At 41.7% G+C, this 19,487-nt stretch overlaps 1 long non-coding RNA gene across 4 annotated transcripts; it reads left to right on the top strand.

Moving 5' to 3' along the window:
* Positions 1–5,068: 5,068 nt before the first annotated feature.
* Positions 5,069–7,232, top strand: LOC145051911 (uncharacterized). Of its 4 annotated transcripts, XR_013683862.1 has the most exons (3): positions 5,069–5,186; positions 6,664–6,798; positions 6,891–7,232. It is a non-coding gene; the product is annotated as an uncharacterized LOC145051911 (long non-coding RNA). The 4 variants fall into 4 exon arrangements; XR_013683864.1 differs by lacking the exon at positions 6,664–6,798; XR_013683861.1 differs by lacking the exon at positions 5,069–5,186 and having other exon boundaries at positions 6,068–6,798.
* Positions 7,233–19,487: the final 12,255 nt, after the last annotated feature.

Genomic DNA, 19,487 nt, shown 5'->3' with positions numbered 1-19,487 from the left:
TGGAATCACACAAATACCTCAAACCAAGGCTCTGATACCAACTTGTAACATCCCAAAATCCATTGTAATTTTTTTTAATTTTCCAAAGTCATTTCATAAAAACCATAAGTCAACCATAACTGTTTCTAATACATAGTAATAAAACTCAGAGTATCAAATAACATCTTTTAACATAAAAATCCACATGATGATGTGTACGATCGAGTCTTCGCCATCCCTTGATCCTCTGAAGTATCTAAAACATTTAAATCCACAATTGTAAGTCAAAGCTTAGTGAGTTCCCCCTAAAATACCTCACATAACAATACACATATAATTCATGCACACATGAGCCTACAGTCTATCTGAACCGCCTTGCAATGCCTACATGATGCCTGGACCGCTCTACCGAGCCTATAGTCTACTGGTCCGTCTTGCAAGGCCTACATTAGTTGGACCGCTTCCTTAGTCCTACAATCTGACCGAACCGCCTCGCAAGGCCTATAGATACATTTCTTGATTTGTTGGAAAAAATTATAAAATCTTATTAATGGATGAAAATACAATTATAATATAATTAATACATATTTGATTTGTTATCTATAAAGTTGGTATATCTTAATTGGATTATTTGTAATGAATGAAAGAATTTCAATTAAATACACATGGATTATCTTTATTGAATGGAATAATTCCAATTAAATACACCAATTTTATAGATAACAAACTAAAAATGTATTAATTATATTATATCCATACTTTTCATGCATTATTGTGATATAATATTTTCCAATAAATCAAAAGGTATATATGTAAGAACCAAAAATATGAATATATATAAAGAACGGTGCCTTGGTAACTGAAGCGACCCCCAGACTTTCGTGTTTCTGAGATCACATTAACTTATTTGATCGTGCATTCCACACATGCAAACTCATTTTAAAATTGCATATTTAATAAAAAAAAAATACACTTATAATGTAACTAATACATGTTTATACATAACATTATGGTTTAAATGTAAAAAAAACCTTGTATTTTTACAAAAAATATATATATGGTTTTTAAATGAAAAAAATGTACTTATATGGTTTCAAATGTAAAAAAAAAATATTGTACAGTTTAAAATAGAAAATGGTCAACAGTGAATAAAACTGGAAAAAATGATGTTCGATTTGGAACAAAACAATAGAGTGTCAAAATTGAAAAAAAAAAAAAAAAAAAAAACTTTTAGTGTCAAAATTTAAAAAGTAAAAACTTAATATATTTTGTCTAATTTTTTTCAATTTTGAGACGTCAGCATGTCATGCCAACATGCCACGTCAGCATTCAACCGGGTTGACCAGTCAAGTGGTCAGAATTGTAACAAACTGGAAACGCAATGTCGAATTTCAGACAAAAAATAACATAGTGTCAAAATCAAATTTTCGTGTAAACTTAGTGACTTTTGTGGTATTTACCCTAGTTTTTATATGGACAATTTATCATGCCATGATCAAACAATTGATTATAAATCTTAGGGTTTGTTTGATTTCACTTTAAGGGGTTGTTTGTTTTGCCTCTTACTAGGTCCAGTAAGTGGCTAAACCTGACCCAATCAAATAAATGTGCTTGATAAGCCCATTTTTTGCCTCGTACTCGGTCCTGGAGAGTCTTATTTGGTCACCAAAAAAAGTCGTTGACTAAGAAAAAAACCCATATATGCCCTTCTCCTCTTTTCCTCGTTCATTCTCCTTGACCACCTCCAACATCTACGACATCATCTGTGTCCCTCCTCTCGATGACTTCGCCGTCCCCTTCCAGCGTTGCCTCCCTAAGGTCTGTCTCCTTCCAATTCATACAAGATTGGGAAAAGTCTTCTTATTATCTTGTTATTGATTTCATCTAGTGAAATTGGAATTGAATGTTGGATGCGGTAATGACCAGCTCCTCCATCGTCGTCCTCTCCATCTTTTCCACCTCCATCTACCGTCGTCCTCTCTAACACCGACCACTTCCTCCATCGCGGTCATCTCCATCTTCTACAATCACCACATTAACAGTTCTAGTCATAGTATATCGAGAATCAATAATCTCATTCCCTTATAAGAATATGATGTTTCTTGGTTTATTTATAAACCGACTTGGTTATGTATTGAACACGCCTTTTTTTAAGTGTATAAAGAACCATGAGTGTAGGTGGGTATTATGGTGTGTATGTTAGAACCATATGTGCCTATTGAAAGGGTTTGCATTTAGTATTTTTGCAACTAAGTTGCAGATGATTATATTTAATATTGAAAATCAACAATTTTCACATATTATAGCGGATGGAAGGAATTGCACATTTGTTATATGCAATGATCAATTTCCAGTTTCAGTCTTGGATCTTCCTAGTATTATGGAATCTTACATTTGTTATTTTCTTGTTGGTTATTGCTATTAACTACTCTTTAGAAGCTTTAAAGTTTGTGTTAAACACAAATCTAGGAGCTTTATGTTCATTGTTGTTGTTGTTGTTAAAGTTTAATTATAGGCATGAATTTACAGTGATCTTATTTTGTTTATGTGAAATTATATTTACAGGGTGATTTTCCATTTTGGTGACCAGGCATGTGATCTGAAGATGTTAGAAGAGGTTTCAAGCTTATAAATTGTAGTAAATGTGATGGTGATGGAGATAACCTTGAATTTGGGAATGGTTATTGGTTTGTATGATTAAAGTAGTTACATTAATTGGCATTGCTATATTTAATAACGTTTTATGTTTTTAGTTGGATTAACAACTTGATCAATATAAAAAAATATACATTTTATTCAATACAAAACAAAACAATACAAAACAGAAGGGTAAGATGGTCATTTTCAGTGGTCAGCTTAATAAAACATATTAAAAACATACAAAACATATATCTATACATTTATTCTTGCATTATATCGTTAATAATATTAAAAATATTTTTGCATAATCGGCTTAATAAAACCTCTTGTTGAAAATAAAAAACCTGAGAACAAAATTATATTAACAATTATATTTTTTTTGGAATGTATTTACAAATGAGCACATCCTTTTTAAATGTGCTTATTAGTACCATATTTTATATTATTGTATTATATTATTGATATGAAAGACAATTTTACATATATTTGATTGAAAATCTAGAATTAGACATTTGGAATAAATTATCATGTTTTAAAAGCGAAAAAAAACAGTTATTTTTGAAAAAAAATAATAATCATATATAATTGTTAGTTTTTTTTTCTTCAGAATTATATTTTTAATTTATTGAGAATTCATAAATTATATTTCTTTTTCTATTATGGGTACTCCGATAGACGTGTGGGCCTGTGGGGTATTCTCAACGCCCTTCATCAGTCGTAAATTTACTGTGAACGCTTTTTTTTAGAATAATACAAAAACCTTGTCGTACTTTTCAATTCTTTTTAATTATATATTATTAATTAAGTTGTTATACTTCAAAACAAACTATATAGCCAATATAAAAATGAAGAGGTTGACTTTTCAAAATAGTATTTATTTATTTGGTTGTTTAATTTTGGGAAATAACAGTCAATTTATGGTTTAATTTTAACATTTATTTTTTAATAGAAAAATCTCAATTATCTAATTTTATATTATTATATGTTGAAAAAAATAATGATTATTCGTTAATTTGAAAAAATATATAAAATAATCGGATTTTTTTTATTTAAAAAATAAAATTAAGATTAAACCTAAATTGGTATAAAATATTAAAATTTTATAGGAGATTTCCTTTTGATTTTCCTCACTTCTATTAGGAAAATAGTATTTATTTATTTGACTGTTTAATTTTCCTTTACTTCTTTTTTGAAAATAGCATTTACTTATTTGGTTGTTTAATTCATGTACCTTTGATAACATAATTTTTTTTTTCAATTAATCTTATACTAAGGAAATAATATTAGAAATTAATTGTTATCGTACAATGAGTGAGATGGCAAACGGACAACAAGCTGTAGCGCTAAACCTTTTTGAATGGTAAAACTAATTCTTTTAAAGACTACATCCGAAGATCTAGGGGATATAACATTACTATGCATGATTCGTTGTACTCTTTTAAGAAGCTCTACCGCATCCGGTGTGAGGAAACCAAACGTATCAAATGCAAATGGTATGAACACGTGTTGATTTTCCATGCACGATCTCTCATGTTTGGTGACTTTGCTTGTGGTTGCTTTTAAAGCAGCATGTCCCGCTGTGAAACCCTCAGCCCTCAGGCCCACGAGAGGGGATACCCCTGTAAGATCCACACATGCGTGTTTCCCTCCGACCCATCCAAAAATCAAAATGTCAGCCGGTCTGAGGGTTGACCTTCCTTCTGTCGGGTCAGTCAAGAAATTAACAGGTGCCTCTTTCTTAGCGGAAACCCCGACACGCTTAAATATGTCAAACAAAACATCTCTAACCATATCGTGCCTGTATTTGAACCCCGGGAGTTCTTTACAGTGAACTGTATGCTCTCCAAAATAGTCCAAACATGTCTTGCGACACACATGACATATCTCGTCAGCTGGGAAAATGAGAATCATGAGTCGATATTTGAGAATAGTACAATACTCTATGTTTTCAGTGGTAAAATTGTGATATAATCAAAACTAGAATACGATCCACGCTTTGCGCCTTTGCGGCGGTATGTTTTTTTTTTCGTTTACATATTTCGATGTTTCTTTGGTTCTTTTTCTCGTTTGTGGTTTTTATTTTGGGTGTGTATAATGTTTTGACGAAAGTAAAGTCGTATGGTAGAATAAGCTCAAATTCTACAAACTGACATGGCAAAACTTAAGGTGTCACATTTAAGCTGGAGGGAGTGGTAACACTCCTAATACTCCTAATACTCTACTTTTTTTTTTTCTAATTTAATTAAATTAGTTTATTTTATTACACAAATATATAAGCACTTATGCACAAACATATATGAAGGAATTGGTTATTTGATTTAAAGTTATTTGATTTAAAGTTATCACAACAACGTACAATATCTTATGCATAAGATACAACAACCAAGGTCTACATATTTTACATATATATACATGATATCACGGTTTAGGGTTTTGACGTAATAGCATTTTCATCTATATATTTTCTGTCTACCTCCCACCGCCTCTCCCCTCTCTCTCTCTCTCTCTCTCTCTCTCTCTCTCTCTCTCTCTCTAGAATTCTCACCATGCCTCACAGAAGCTCGGCTGTAAGTTTTCCTTCTGATTTTTATAGCCTTAAATTTATGAGTTAAATTGAATTTGGTAAAGGCTTTAAGCAATCTGGTCCAACCCCTTCAACCAATCAGATTCGTGCGTCCAATTCTCTCTCTTCTCGTTAAAGATGCAGCGAGCGAATGTTAGCGACCCCCTAGCGAGCGCTAGAGGGCGGTGCTCAAGTCTTCCTAGCGTGCTTAGCGAGTGGGGTAACGACTCCCACTCCTTTCAGTCTTAGTAAATCTTAGGAACGAAAAGTGGCAAACTCCTGAAACATTTGTAGCTAGCAATAGAGAATATCGTAGCTAGTGGGTGTTACATTTAGTAAATCTTAGGGACGAAAAGTAGCAGACTCTTGAAACTTTTGTAGATAGCAATAAAGAATATCGAGTCTAGGGGACTAAAAATGTTAACTCCACAAACTAATGTGGTAAAAAAAATCAAGGATGAATCAAAATAATAAAGTATTAAGGGTGTTTGGTTATGGAAAACTGTTTTTATTTTTTATGAAAATGTTTTCAGAAAATAGAGTTGAGTTTTCATTTTCAATTTTCAATGAAAAAACGTTTGGTTGGAATGGGTAAGAGTTTTCATTTTCCATCTTAGAAATTTGAAAAACTGTAAAAATCATTTTTCTAATTTACATACAATTTGGAAAATTGAAAATTTTCATCTTCTTAGAAAACTTTGGAACACTGAACAAACCAAACGCGTTTTTAAAATTTCCGTTTTTTTTGGAAAATTTTCCTAGAAAATTGGAAAAATTTTTACATCCAAATGCACTTCATTTTCTAAGAAAATGTTTTCAGAAAATAGAGTTGAGTTTTCATTTTTAATTTTCAATGAAAATTTTAGAAAATGTGTTTGGTTGAAACCGAGGGAGTTTTCATTTTTCATTTTAGAAATTTGGAAAACTGTAAAAATAATTTTTCCAATTTACATAAAATTTAGAAAACTGAAAGTTTTCATTTTCTTGGAAAATTTTGGAAAACTGAACGAATCAAACGCGTTTTCAAAATTTTCGTTTTTCTTGAAAAATTTTCCTAGAAAACTAAAAAAAAAATCTACAACCAAACGCACCCTAAACTTTTGTGGCAAAACTTTGAAAATTTTGGGAAATGACCAAAAGTGACAAAGTGTTAAAAATTTTATACAAAACTTTGAAGAATAGAAACTATACTATTCACGGTTATGTGATTTAATTGTATATATAATACGTATATAAGTCAAGTTATTCGTTCTTTTGTTTCAAATTTTATCAAGTTCTAGTATTAAAAAGAAACTCTAAGCCTAAAAACGTCGATTTGAATTTTCATCTGAAGTAATTGAAATGGGTTTTCATTTTGTTATTCAAACTTAAACATGACTACAATGTGTTCTAGTCAAGTTTTATAAATTTTTTCTTTACTTATCATTGTTTCCAATTAATATTACTTTTGAGACTTTCAAGCTGTTGAATCCTTTTTTTAGTCGAGCTTGACTTGAGCCTATATCATGAAAGCCCACCAATAGCTTCTTCCTCTCATCATCCACTCTTGCTCTCTCCACATACCTTTTAAACTTCGCAACATCCAACCTAGCCCTCACCATAAGAAATTGATCTCGGTAAATACGGTTCGTAAATAGTCAATTTTGGTTTTGCGAAATCAGGTTCAAGGTAACGGTTATTAAATGGTTTGATGATTTCTTATTAGCAGATGGTGGTTCGGCTTAGGGAAGAGCATTTGGATTGGGGAACCGGCCGAAACCGAATAGAACCGATCGGGCTGGAACCAGGACGATATTCTTGTGGATTTTTGGAACCGAGAACCGGTAGGAACCGGTCATTGGACTCGGCCCAAAACCAGGAACCGAACCGGACCGCCTTTTTTTTTCTGTTTCAGTAATAAATCGCAGCCTGACTTTTTTTTTAAATGTTTATATCTCACGAATTTGAAGTGAGATTGACATTATTATTTTTCCTCCATTTTATTTAGGTTTTGTAGATAATTTTATACTATAAAAACTCTTGATTTGGTTAAAAATTGAATGAGTTACAAGCCCTGTAAGGAAGCATAGGAAATCAGACTTTTCTTCTGTTTCAGCACTAAAACGTAATCTGACTTTTTCGTAAAATGTTCATACCTCACTCATTTGAACTTGGATTGAGATGATTCTTTTTTCTAATGTTATTTAGTTTTTGTAGATAATTTTAGACTATAAAAACGCTTGATTCGGTTACAAACTGAATGAGTTACAAGCCCCGTAAGGAAGCGTATCAAATCAGACTTTTTTTTTGTTTCAGCACAAACTTAATCTGACTTTTTTGTTAAAATGTGCATATCTCACCCATTTTAAGTTGTATTGATCTGATTCTTTTTCCTACATGTTGTTTAGGTTTTGTAGCTAATTTTAGACTATAAAAACTCTTGATTTGGTTAAAAATTGAATGAGTTACAAGCCCCGCAAGGAAGCATATCAAATCAGACTTTTTTTTCCTGTTTCAGCACTTAAACGTAATCTGACTTTTTTTGTTAAAATGTGCATATCTCACTCATTTTAAGTTGCATTGACCTGATTTTTTTTCCTACATGTTATTTAGGTTTTGTAATTAATGTTACACTATAAAAACTCTTAATTTTGTTAAAAACTAAAGGAGTTACATGTCTTGGAATATAGCATACCAAATATTTTTTTTTCCAGCAACATACGTGAAAGTTCGATTGTATTTTCTTTGTTCTTTCTGATAGATCCGGCAAGAACTAGCAAAAACCGAAATCGTAACCTAAATATTTCTCAAAATATGTTGCTATTTCTCGAGGACCGGTTCCAACATTGAAGACCTGACAAAAACCGGTAGAACCGGCGGTCCAATTCGGTTCTTATTTTCTATCAAGTTCGGTTCCCGGGCCGATTCCGAGTCGGGCCAGTTCCGATGCTCATCCCTTGTTCGGCTAATAGCCTAATACTAGATAGAATCCTTTTATGCTTAGAAATTATAATATACTCTTTTTGGCATCTTTTGCTTGATAGGCTTCGACGCAAATAAGACTATCATCATAAAGGTATTGATGTGAATTCAGTGTTGTGTCTGATTTATTCGAAGGATACCAAAGACTTGAATCGACTTTTCTTAAAATGTGAAGTGACGGCTAGAACATGAAATTTGTAAGATTGGTTGATGTTTCTAATAAAATTCAAGGGTGAATTTTAGATCTCATAGCTTTGATGGATGCATCAGTTGTAACACCCTGATCCTCAGGTATTAATAATGATATTTTGGTTTGGATTTTTGAGAACCTACTCGGCGAGTTGGCCTCCCTACTCGTCGAGTAGTAGCGGGTTTGTCCGCGAAGTTTAACGATCTACTCGTCGAGTTCATTATGGGACTTGCACCCTATTTAAAGGGTAATTAGCATCCCCTTTACAGCTCTTTACCTCCCAAAAACCTTGATTCGGATGTGAGTGTGTTTCTTGGTGATTTTAAGCTTGAGGGAGGGATTTGGTGAAGGAAAAACTTGAGGAAACAAGCTAGAAGAAGCAAAGGGCTTGTGGGGATTCAAGATCTACCTCTGTGGAGCACTTTCTGAAGGTATTAAGCTGTTCCTTGGCTCATTTCCACCTAAAACCCTCTTGTGCATGGATTCTAAGAAATGGCTTTTGTGTTTAAGCCAAGATCTGAAGTTGTAACTTCAGATCTAGACTCCTTTTGGCCTTGAGATGCATAAAGTTATCAATTGAGCCTAGCATGTGCCTCCCCTCAAGTGTATGACTCCATTCCAAGCTTAGATTTGCTATTTTAGGCCCTTAAAGCCTTGCATGCACGTAAAGTTTGCAACTTTACGTGGAAAACATGCCTCAGGAGCCTAGATCTGTAATTTGGAAGCATTGCATGGCTCAAAAGAGTCTGTATGGCTTAAGATCTGATAAGACTCGGCGAGTCGCAGGGGGCGACTCGGCGAGTCATATGAAGGCAGGCACGGACTCGACGAGTTGGATGAACAACTCGGCGAGCCTGATGAATATTGCTATGAACTCGACGAGTTGGATGAACAACTCTGCGAGCCGGATGAAGATTACCTAGAACTCGACGAGTTGAAGGAGAAACTCGGCGAGTCGAATAAGATTCCCCAAATTGTTGGATGTTCGTAGACGTGTCGAGTGGCAAGCAAGGAAACTTGAAGAATGACCTTAGATTATCAATCAAGACCGTATGAACTCAACGAGTCACCTCGATGACTCGGCGAGTAGATGTTATCCCGGGAAACTCGGCGAGTCACTAGTTGTACTCGGCGAGTTAGGGTCAACATGGACTGTTGACTTGATCTTGGTTGTAGTTTACCAGGATGGACTTTGGGGAAATGACTGGATATTGTATGATACTTTTTAGGCAGTTGAGTGGAGCAGCCTGTAGGGTATATTTGGTCGCAAAGTGTCAGTTCAACATTCGTGACAGGTGAGTCTTCTCACCATACCTATAGGTCTAAGGCACCAAGGCCGGCCCATTATGTGATTATGATATATGTGTTAGACATTTTGTGTTGTTATGTGATTGCATGTTTTGTATGAAGACCCCAGGGGAAGCCCGTGGCATTGGACGTAAGACCATGTGGGGTAGCCTATGGCAGTCCTAGGTGAAGAACATGTGGGGTAGCCCATGGCATTGGATGTAAGGTCATGTGGGGGAGCCCATGGCAGTCCTAGGTAAAGACCATGTTGGGTAGCCCATGGCATTTTCACAGGTTTCATGTATGCATGGTTTACGTGATCTGTGTGTAGCTTTTATAGCTAACAGGATATATAATATGTGGTTCGTGTGTGTAACGACCGAAAAATTCCAACCAATTTAAACTTTTCAAAAACAACCCGATTTCATTAAATTATTACAAAAAGGTTTTCAATACAATTAAATTAAAGTATTCCCAGAATCACATCACAACATGAACATGAGGAGCGGTACGATCACGTTTTCGCCTTGCCACGGTCTTCTGAAGAACCTGAAAAACATAAGACCACAACTGTAAGCCCGAAAGCTTAGTGAGATATCCCCATAATACCAACCACATATACCATACACGCATATCATGCCATAACATATCCGATCACAGAACAGCCATGCACTTCGGGTCTACTGTGTGACTGGTCCGCCGCACTGGCCAACAGTCCACCTAGTCCACCCTCCGAGTCTAGTCATATACATCGAGTTTGCAGTGTGATTGGTCCGCCCGCACCGGGCCTTCAATCCACCATGTCCACTCTCCGAGTCTAGCCATATACATCGAGTCTACATTGTGATTGGTCTGCCCGCACCGGGCCTTCAATACACCTGGTCCACTCTCTGAGTCTACAGTATGACTGGTCCGCCCGCACCGGGCCTTCAGTCGGCCTGGTCCACTCTCCAAGCCTCGGCACGTCTGGTCCGCCCTCTTGGGGCCTACAGCCTATCCGGACCGCTCGTTGGGCCTTCGGGACAACCGGTCCGCCCTGGGTATCTTGGCCTACAGCACAAAGCAGGACCCGCCTCAACCCAACTCCAGTACAAACAACCATGTGCACATAAACATACAATCATATAACAATTCACAGTCAACAAACCGATCAAACAGATCACATAACATATCATCATCCTAACCAGGATACCAACCTAACCGGTCACTAGCATAGCATCACCCTACATCTCAGGATACCGACCTCAACCAGGTCTCTAACATATACCATCCTAGCTACCAGGATGCAACATATCAAAGCAATATCATAACAACAAATACCCGGATCTCAATCCGATAAAGGGCCGGCCTTGGTGCCTTAGACCCTGTTGATATAGTGAGGATAACTCACCTCGAAATTGCCGACTGAACAGATAAACTCAAGCTACTCCAACCACTGATACGATCTCCAACACTGGCCAACACCAAGACACTGAACTCAAAACAATATTCAAAGAATTACCAAAATGCCCCTGGAAAATAACTGGTCAACCCTTGGCCAAAGCCAACCCCTGACTGACTCTACTCGCCGAGTCATCCCAATGACTCGCCGAGTCCACATACACAGAATCTCCCCCATCCGCGACTTAACTCGCCGAGTCACCCCAAGACTCTCCGAGTCCAGCAACTCTGAGTCCTTTCTCACTCGACTCACCGAGTCATCCCTTGACTCACCGAGTCACAGCTCAACCAGAAGAAACTTGGACCTCACGACTAGACTCGCCGAGTCCAAGAACAGACTCGCCGAGTCTAAGGCTATCTTCAACCTACTCGCCGAGTTGTTCTTCCAACTCGCCCAGTTCCAGACCATCTTCAAGCAACTCGCCGAGTACACCTTTGTGACTCGTCGAGTGCCTCTAGATCTCATCCCAAACAGAACCTTCCAGGCCATGCAATTGATCCAAAACGTAGATCTAGCCTCCTACAACCCATCCATCACGTAAAGTGGCAAACTTTAGGTGAATCCAAAGAGATCTAGGCATTTCACACTTTAGGGCTAGGGTTTGGGACATGATGGCTTCACTAATCACTCAAGAACAGGGACTTTAATGCACTTTAGACCTCCTCGACTCCAGATCTGAGGTAGCAACCTCAGATCTACTCTTCAAACTCAAGATACCCCAAGCTAAACCTCCCATACATTCCAAGAATAATGAATCTAGAAGAATAACAGCCCAAGAACGAGATAATACCTCAAAAGGAAGCCCCAACAACAATGAAATCTGAATCTAAGCAAAGCCCCTTGCTCCAAGCCTCCTAACTCTCCAAAATCTTCCTCCAATTCTCTTCTCCAAGGCTCAATTGCACTCAAAACCTTCACAATCATGTTTCTAGGGTTTTATGGACTTCAAAGGAAGGTAAGGAGGCTGGGGAGAGGATATAATGTCCTTTATATAGGGCTCATCCTCCGAAATTAGGGTTTTCTCCACTCAGCGCCAACTCGCCGAGTCGGCCACTTAACACGCGACCAAAATCGCGACCCTACTCGCCGAGTTGCCCTTTCCAATTTACTCTTTTAGCCCTTCAACTTCACTCTTGATATTTCGGGATGTTACAATTCTCCCCCACTTAAATTAGGCTTCGTCCTTGAAGCCTGCGGCAACTCAACTCCAGAAATACTCCCGCAACGCACCACCCGGCATTAACCAAACCAGGTTCCTCAAAGCACAACCATAGAAACCCAAAACTCACTTTCTCCTTTCTGGCGGTGTCCTGACCACCGTCTCCAGCCGGCCATCGGCTTTACCCTCTGATAACCACACCCATCAGGCTCCACACTTAACAACCGAGCACCACTCCATGGCACTTTTCTCGATCCTGATCACCACAATCACTTGGCTCTTACGAGCTAGATATAACCCTGAACCACCTGGTTCCTGATCCGAGTCCAACTTTATCCACACCCTGCTGACAGAATGACACATTCTTCAGCCTCAGAGCAACTCCCATGAGTTCTCCTCTTGCAATCGCATGCACATGTTGAACTAGCCTTAGCACTCTCGGGTTGGGAAAACCCGTCACACTGACGACATCTCCAAACATCCCCCAGGACGAACCACCACTACATACACAATTCCCTGATCAGAACCACCTGGGAGCCCAAGCCTCCCTCCCTGCATCCCTCCCGAGCCTCTTGGCTCTACACCCGCGGAATTCCTTCCGCGACCTCAGCAGACATCCCAACCCGGATGTGATCCCATACCACTGCCGCAATCACGCTGCTCAATGACCGCAATTGGACCACTCCAATCATAACTTTGCGCTGCTGCTTTCACTTCCATGAATTTACACTCCCTCTCGGAGTTACATTCCTCTCTCTTTCCCTTACCAAGGAAATCCACTTGGCCGCCTTGTCACTACGACAAGTGCCACGGTGCTCGCCCAACGCTACACCACTCCTTTATAGCATAACCGCTATCCATGCAACACACATGCTCTGAATCTACTCGCAAGGACTCTCGAGTCCATGCACTATCTCCACTAATCAAGATCAATACCTGGGGCCAGACCTTCTAATGCTTACACATCGCAACATACTCAATCCATTTCCTCGAACTGATCTAACAATACCTGCAGAGTCTTTAGCGTGATTGGACCGCCTTACTAGGCCTTCGGCCAATCTGGATCACTCTCAGAACCTTCACCCAATCTGGACCGCCCTCCAGTGCCTTCAGTCTGGCTGGACCGTTCTCCGAGCCTTCGGCCTGACTGGTACGCCTACCGGCCTTCAGTCTATCCGGACCGCTCAACCAGCATTCATCACTCCGAGTTATCTCTCCGGGAAACTCAGTCTATCCGGACCGATCGGGATCGGGATCGGGATCGGGATCCGGGGCTGGGTCAGGCGGCCCTACTGATGGTATCGATAAGAGGCTGCGTGAGCTGATTGTGGCCGAGGTTACGAGGGGCATCCTTGACGTTACCCCAGTCATCTTTGGGACGGTCAAGGAGGGTATGATGGATATCATGGAGGAGAGACTTAGAGCATTCAGGGCCGATATTTATGCGGTCCAGGGTGGAGCTCGAACCCCCTCGTTTAGGGAGTTCAAGGCATGTGGAGCTCCGGAGTTTTCTGGGGTCAGTGATCCCATTGTGAGCAGACGCTGGGTGGCGGACATTGAGAATGCCCTGCACACGAGTTCTTTCCCGGAGGAGGCAAATGTTGGATTTGCTTCCTATATGCTGAGGGAAAGGGCCCGATATTGGTGGGGCGAGATTACTAGTCAGGTGGGAGCAGCCGGTGTGGCTGACATGTCGAGGGCCGAGTTTGTACGACGATTCAATCAGGAGTTTGCACCACCTATTGAGGTGTAACGGATGGTGAGGGAATTTCATGATTTACAGCAGACTACTGAGACTGTGGCGGAGATCACCGCCAAGTTTCGAGAGCAAGCTTTGTTGATCCCTTGGTATGCGACAGATGAGGACATGAGGAGGACCCGATATCATTCTAAGCCGAGAGAGGATATACAGGAAGTTGTGAGCTTTACAGGGTGCAAAACCCTGAATGAGATGGTTGATAAGGCTCGTGAGAGGGAGATGGAGTTGGAGTCCCACACGAAGCGGAAGACTGAGCAGGTTCAGGCAGCGGGGCATCAGGCTAAGAAGCCTAAGACCTCCGATTCTTCGAGTAAGGGCCAACAGGGCCGGGCCGGTGTGTCAAGTGTGGGAGATCTCATGGTGGGTCTTGTCGGATAGCCGGGATGTCAGGTTGTTACTCATGTGGCCAGCAAGGCCACTTGAGTAAGGATTGCCCCAAGAAGGGATTGATATGCTTTCACTGCAACCAGAAAGGCCATAAAAAGGCCAATTGTCCGAGGTTGCAAGGAGGAGGAGGAGGACCTGTGGCAGCGCCCGCGCTCGCCACTATGAGGATTACTGATGGCCGCCTTAAGGCGGAAGCTCCAGTGGTGAAGAGCTGCGCATTCCAGCTGACTACCGAGGAGGCTCGGGCCGCACCAGACGTTGTGGCTGTTATGTGTTCATTATCCTCTGTCTCTTTTATGTTAAATGTTTGTATGTATGCTTATTATGCTTTGTATAGGGACCTTTCTGGTCAATGGTATGTCGGCCCATGTCTTATTCGATTCGGAGGCTACCCGATCTTTTGTGTCTCTTGCGCTTAGCAAGAAATTTCGAGACGCACCGGGGACTCTGGATACCCCGCTTGAGGTGGAGATTGCAGATGATCGCACCGTGAGTGTTGCGAGGCTGTTTCAGGACTGCGTCCTAAATGTGAACGGCGAAAGGTTTCGCGTTGATTTGGTTCTCATACCATTACGAGGATTGAATGTGATTATTGGGATGGACTGGCTTGGGGCCAATGGGGCCATGATCGATTGTGAGCGGCAGCTAGTCCGGATTCGAACCCCAAGGGGGGGGAGAACTGGTTATCCACGGCGAGAGGACCACGCAGGGCCCGACCCTTTGTTCAGCCGCGAGGGCAAGGAGGTTTCTGCAGCAGGGCTGCATGGGATTTTTGGCCTATGTTTTAGATACACGAGTGGAGGCAGTGACGGATATCGATAGTGTACCAGTGGTGCGGGATTTCCAGGACGTTTTTCCCGAAGAATTACCCGGAGTGCCTCCGGAGAGGCGGTTGGAGTTTCGTATTGACCTGGTACCAGGTGCCGCCCCGATAGCAAAGGCACCATATCAGTTGGCGCCACCCGAGATGCAGGAATTATCTGCACAGCTTCAAGAGCTGCTAGACCGAGGGTTCATCCGTCCGAGTAGTTCTCCGTGGGGAGCTCCGATCCTCTTCGTGAAAAAGAAGGACGGGTCGCACAGGATGTGCATCGATTACACAGAGCTGAATAAGCTAACGGTGAAGAACCGTTATCCTTTGCCTAGGATTGACGACCTGTTTGATCAGCTTCAGGGAGCATCGTGGTTCTCTAAGATTGATCTCCAGTCAGGGTATCATCATATGAGAATTCGGGATGAGGATATACCGAAGACAGCTTTCAGGACTCGTTATGGGCATTACGAGTTCGTGGTGATGCCATTCGGGCTCACCGATGCTCCGGACGCGTTCATGGATCTCATGAACCAGGTGTGCTGGCCGATGTTGGATCAGTCGGTGATCGTTTTTATTGATGATATCTTGGTCTACTCCAAGACCAGGGAACAGCATGAGCAACATTTGAGAGAGGTGTCGGAGACCTTGAGGACGGAGAAGCTGTATGCGAAGCTCTCCAAGTGTGACTTTTGGTTGCAGGAAGTGCAGTTTTTGGGTCATGTCATCAATTAAGAGGGTATTTCGGTTGACCCATCGAGGGTGGAGGCTGTGATGCAATGGGAAGTACCGAGGAATGCCTCGGAGATTCGTAGCTTCTTGGGCCTAGCGGATTATTATCGGAGATTTATCCAAGATTTATCCAAGACTGCTGTGCCATTGATTCGTTTGACCAAGAAGAATGTGGCTTTTCGATGGAGTGAGGATCAGCAGAGGGCTTTTGAGACCCTGAGGCAGAGGTTATGTGAGGCTCCGATCCTAGTATTACCCGAGGGATTGGACGATTTCGTGGTATATTGTGATGCATCGATTTCAGGGTTGGGTGCGGTACTGATGCAGAGGGGACACATGATCGCATATGCCTCGAGGCAGTTGAAGCCTCACGAGGCAAATTACCCCACGCATGACCTGGAGTTGGGGGCAGTGGTGTTTGCCCTCAAGATTTGGAGGCACTATTTATATGGGGTGAAATTCGTTGTGTATACCGATCACAAGAGTCTGAAGTATTTGATGGACCAGCAGAACCTGAATATGTGACAGAGGAGATTGTTGGATGTGCTAAAGGACTATGACTACGAGATCCTATACCATCCAGGGAAGGCAAATGTGGTGGCTGATGCATTGAGTCGCAAAGCGACAGGGTCGCCAATCAGGGGTATTTGTATGAGGGTGACGGTAAGTCCACCCTTGATAGACATGATTCGAGAGGCTCAAGTCGAGGGGGTGAAGAAAGAGAACTGGAAATTGGAAAGAATTCGGGGGCAGTATCCTTTGTTTATTAAGGATAGTCGTGGCTTGTTGACGCAGTGTGGCCGAGTATGGGTGCCGATGTTAGGGGGAGTGAGGCGGAAATTGTTAGAGGAGGCACATAAGTCCAAATTTTCTATACACCCAGTTGCAACAAAAATGTATAAGGATTTGAGGATGAGCTATTGGTGGCCTTGCATGAAGCGGGAGATCGTCGGGTATGTGGAACGATGCTTGACCTGCAGAAAGGTCAAGGTCGAGCACCAGCGGCCACATGGTAAGGTTCATCCATTACCCATTCCCATGTGGAAATGGGAAGAGATCACTATGGACTTCATCACGAAGCTACCACGGACAGCGAGGGGAGTAGATGCCATATGGGTGATCGTGGATAGACTGACGAAGAGTGCTCACTTCATTCCGATCTCCGAGAGTATATCTGCAGAGAAGTTGGCGGACATTTATGTTCGAGAGGTGGTGGCTAGGCACGGAGTGCCGGTATCAGTGGTTTCAGACAGGGATGTTCGGTTTACATCCAATTTTTGGAAGAAGTTCCACGAGGAACTGGGTACCCAGCTGCATTTTAGTACGGCATATCACCCCCAGACCGACGGCCAGAGTGAGAGGACGATCCAGACACTGGAGGATATGCTGCGGGCATGTGTGCTGGATTTCGGAGGGAGTTGGGATACGTACCTCCCACTGGCAAAGTTTTCGTACAATAACAGTTATCATGCCAGTATCGACCGGGCACCATTTGAGATGTTATATGGACGGAGGTGCAGGACCCCAGTGTGCTGGGATGAGGTTGGACATCAAGTTTTGGGGAGCATGGAGGTGGTACTTGAGACCACCGGACTGATTTAGCAGGTGCGTAACCGATTGCAAGTCGCGCAGAGTCGCCAGAAGAGATATGCGGACCGACGGCGGTCAGACCTCAAATTTCAGGAAGGAGACTTTGTCTTACTGAAGGTGTCACCCTGGAAAAAGATTATTCGGTTCCGCAAGAGGGGCAAATTGGGGCCTCGATTCATAGGCCCGTTCAGGATCATAGCCCGGGTGGGCAGGGTAGCATATCGTTTAGAGCTCCCGGAGTAGCTTAGTCGGATTCACAACACCTTCCATGTTTCTCAGCTCCAGAAGTGTGTTGCCGACGAGTCTTCAGTCATATCCTTGGACGACATTCAGTTGGATGGGAGCCTGAATTATGTCGAGAGACCAGTTGCGATCCTAGACAAGAAGACGAAGAAGCTCCGTAATAAAGAAGTGAAGTTGGTAAAGGTGCATTGGCAGCACCGAAAGGGTTCTGAATGGACCTGGGAACCGGAATATGAGATGCGAGGTTTCTATCTGAAGTTGTTTAGACCAGCAGGCTTCGAGGACGAAACCTAATTCAAGTGGGGGAGAGTTGTAACACCCTGATCCTCAGGTATTAATAATGATATTTTGATTTGGATTTTTGAGAACCTACTCGGCGAGTTGGCCTCCCTACTCGTCGAGTAGTAGCGGGTTTGTCCGCGAAGTTTAATGATCTACTCGCCGAGTTCATTATGGGACTCGACGAGTAGATGCTGGCAGATGAAACCCTAGATTTCGGGGCCTTACACCCTATTTAAAGGGTCATTAGCCTCCCCTTTACAGCTCTTTACCTCCCAAAAACCCTGATTCGAGTGTGAGTGTGTTTTTTTGGTGATTTTAAGCTTGAAGGAGGGATTTAGTGAAGGAAACACTTGAGGAAACAAGCTAGAAGAAGCAAAGGGCTCGTGGGGATTCAAGATCTACCTCTGTGGAGCACTTTCTGAAGGTATTAAGTTGTTCCTTGGCTCATTTCCACCCAAAACTCTCTTGTGCATGGATTCTAAGAAAGGGCTTTTGTGTTTAAGCCAAGATCTGAAGTTGTAACTTCATATCTGGACTCCTTTTGGCCTTGAGATGCATAAAGTTATCAATTGAGCCTAGCATGTGCCTCCCCTCAAGTGTATGACTCCATTCCAAGCTTAGATTTGCTATTTTAGACCCTTAAAGCCTTGCATGCACGTAAAGTTTGCAACTTTACATGGAAAGCATGCCTCAGGAACCTAGATCTGTAATTTGGAAGCATTGCATGGCTCAAAAGAGTCTGTATGGCTTAAGATCTGATAAGACTCGGCGAGTCGCAGGGGGCGACTCGGCGAGTCATATGAAGGCAGGCACGGACTCGACGAGTTGGATGAACAACTCGGCGAGCCTGATGAATATTGCTATGAACTCGACGAGTTGGATGAACAACTCTGCAAGTCGGATGAAGATTACCTAGAACTCGACGAGTTGAAGGAGAAACTCGGCGAGTCGAGTAAGATTCCCCCAATTGGTGGATGTTCGTAGACGTGTCGATTGGCAAGCAAGGAAACTTGACGAATGACCTTAGATTATCAATCAAGACCGTATGAACTCGACGAGTCACCTCGATGACTCGGAGAGTAGATGTTATCCCAGGAAACTCGGCGAGTCACTAGTTGTACTCGGCGAGTTAAGGTCAACATGGACTGTTGACTTGATCTTGGTTGTAGTTGACCAGGATGGACTTTGGGGAAATGACTGGATATTGTATGATACTTTTTAGGCAGTTGAGTGGAGCGGCCCGTAGGGTATATTTGGTCGCAAAGTGTCAGTTCAGCATTCGTGACGGGTGAGTCTTCTCACCATACTGGGTCTAAGGCACCAAGTCCGACCCATTATGTGATTATGATATATGTGTTAGACATTTTGTGTTGTTATGTGATTGCATGTTTTGTATGAAGACCCCGGGGGAAGCCCGTGGCATTGGATGTAAGACCATGTGGGGTAGCCCATGGCAGTCCTAG

The sequence above is a fragment of the Lactuca serriola genome, chromosome 5, assembly GCF_051521515.1.
Source record: "Lactuca serriola cultivar US96UC23 chromosome 5, Lser_US96UC23_V15, whole genome shotgun sequence".
Taxonomy (NCBI): Eukaryota; Viridiplantae; Streptophyta; class Magnoliopsida; order Asterales; family Asteraceae; genus Lactuca; species Lactuca serriola.
Note: the sequence above shows the minus strand (reverse complement) of the source record. Positions and strands in the feature narration are given on the sequence as shown.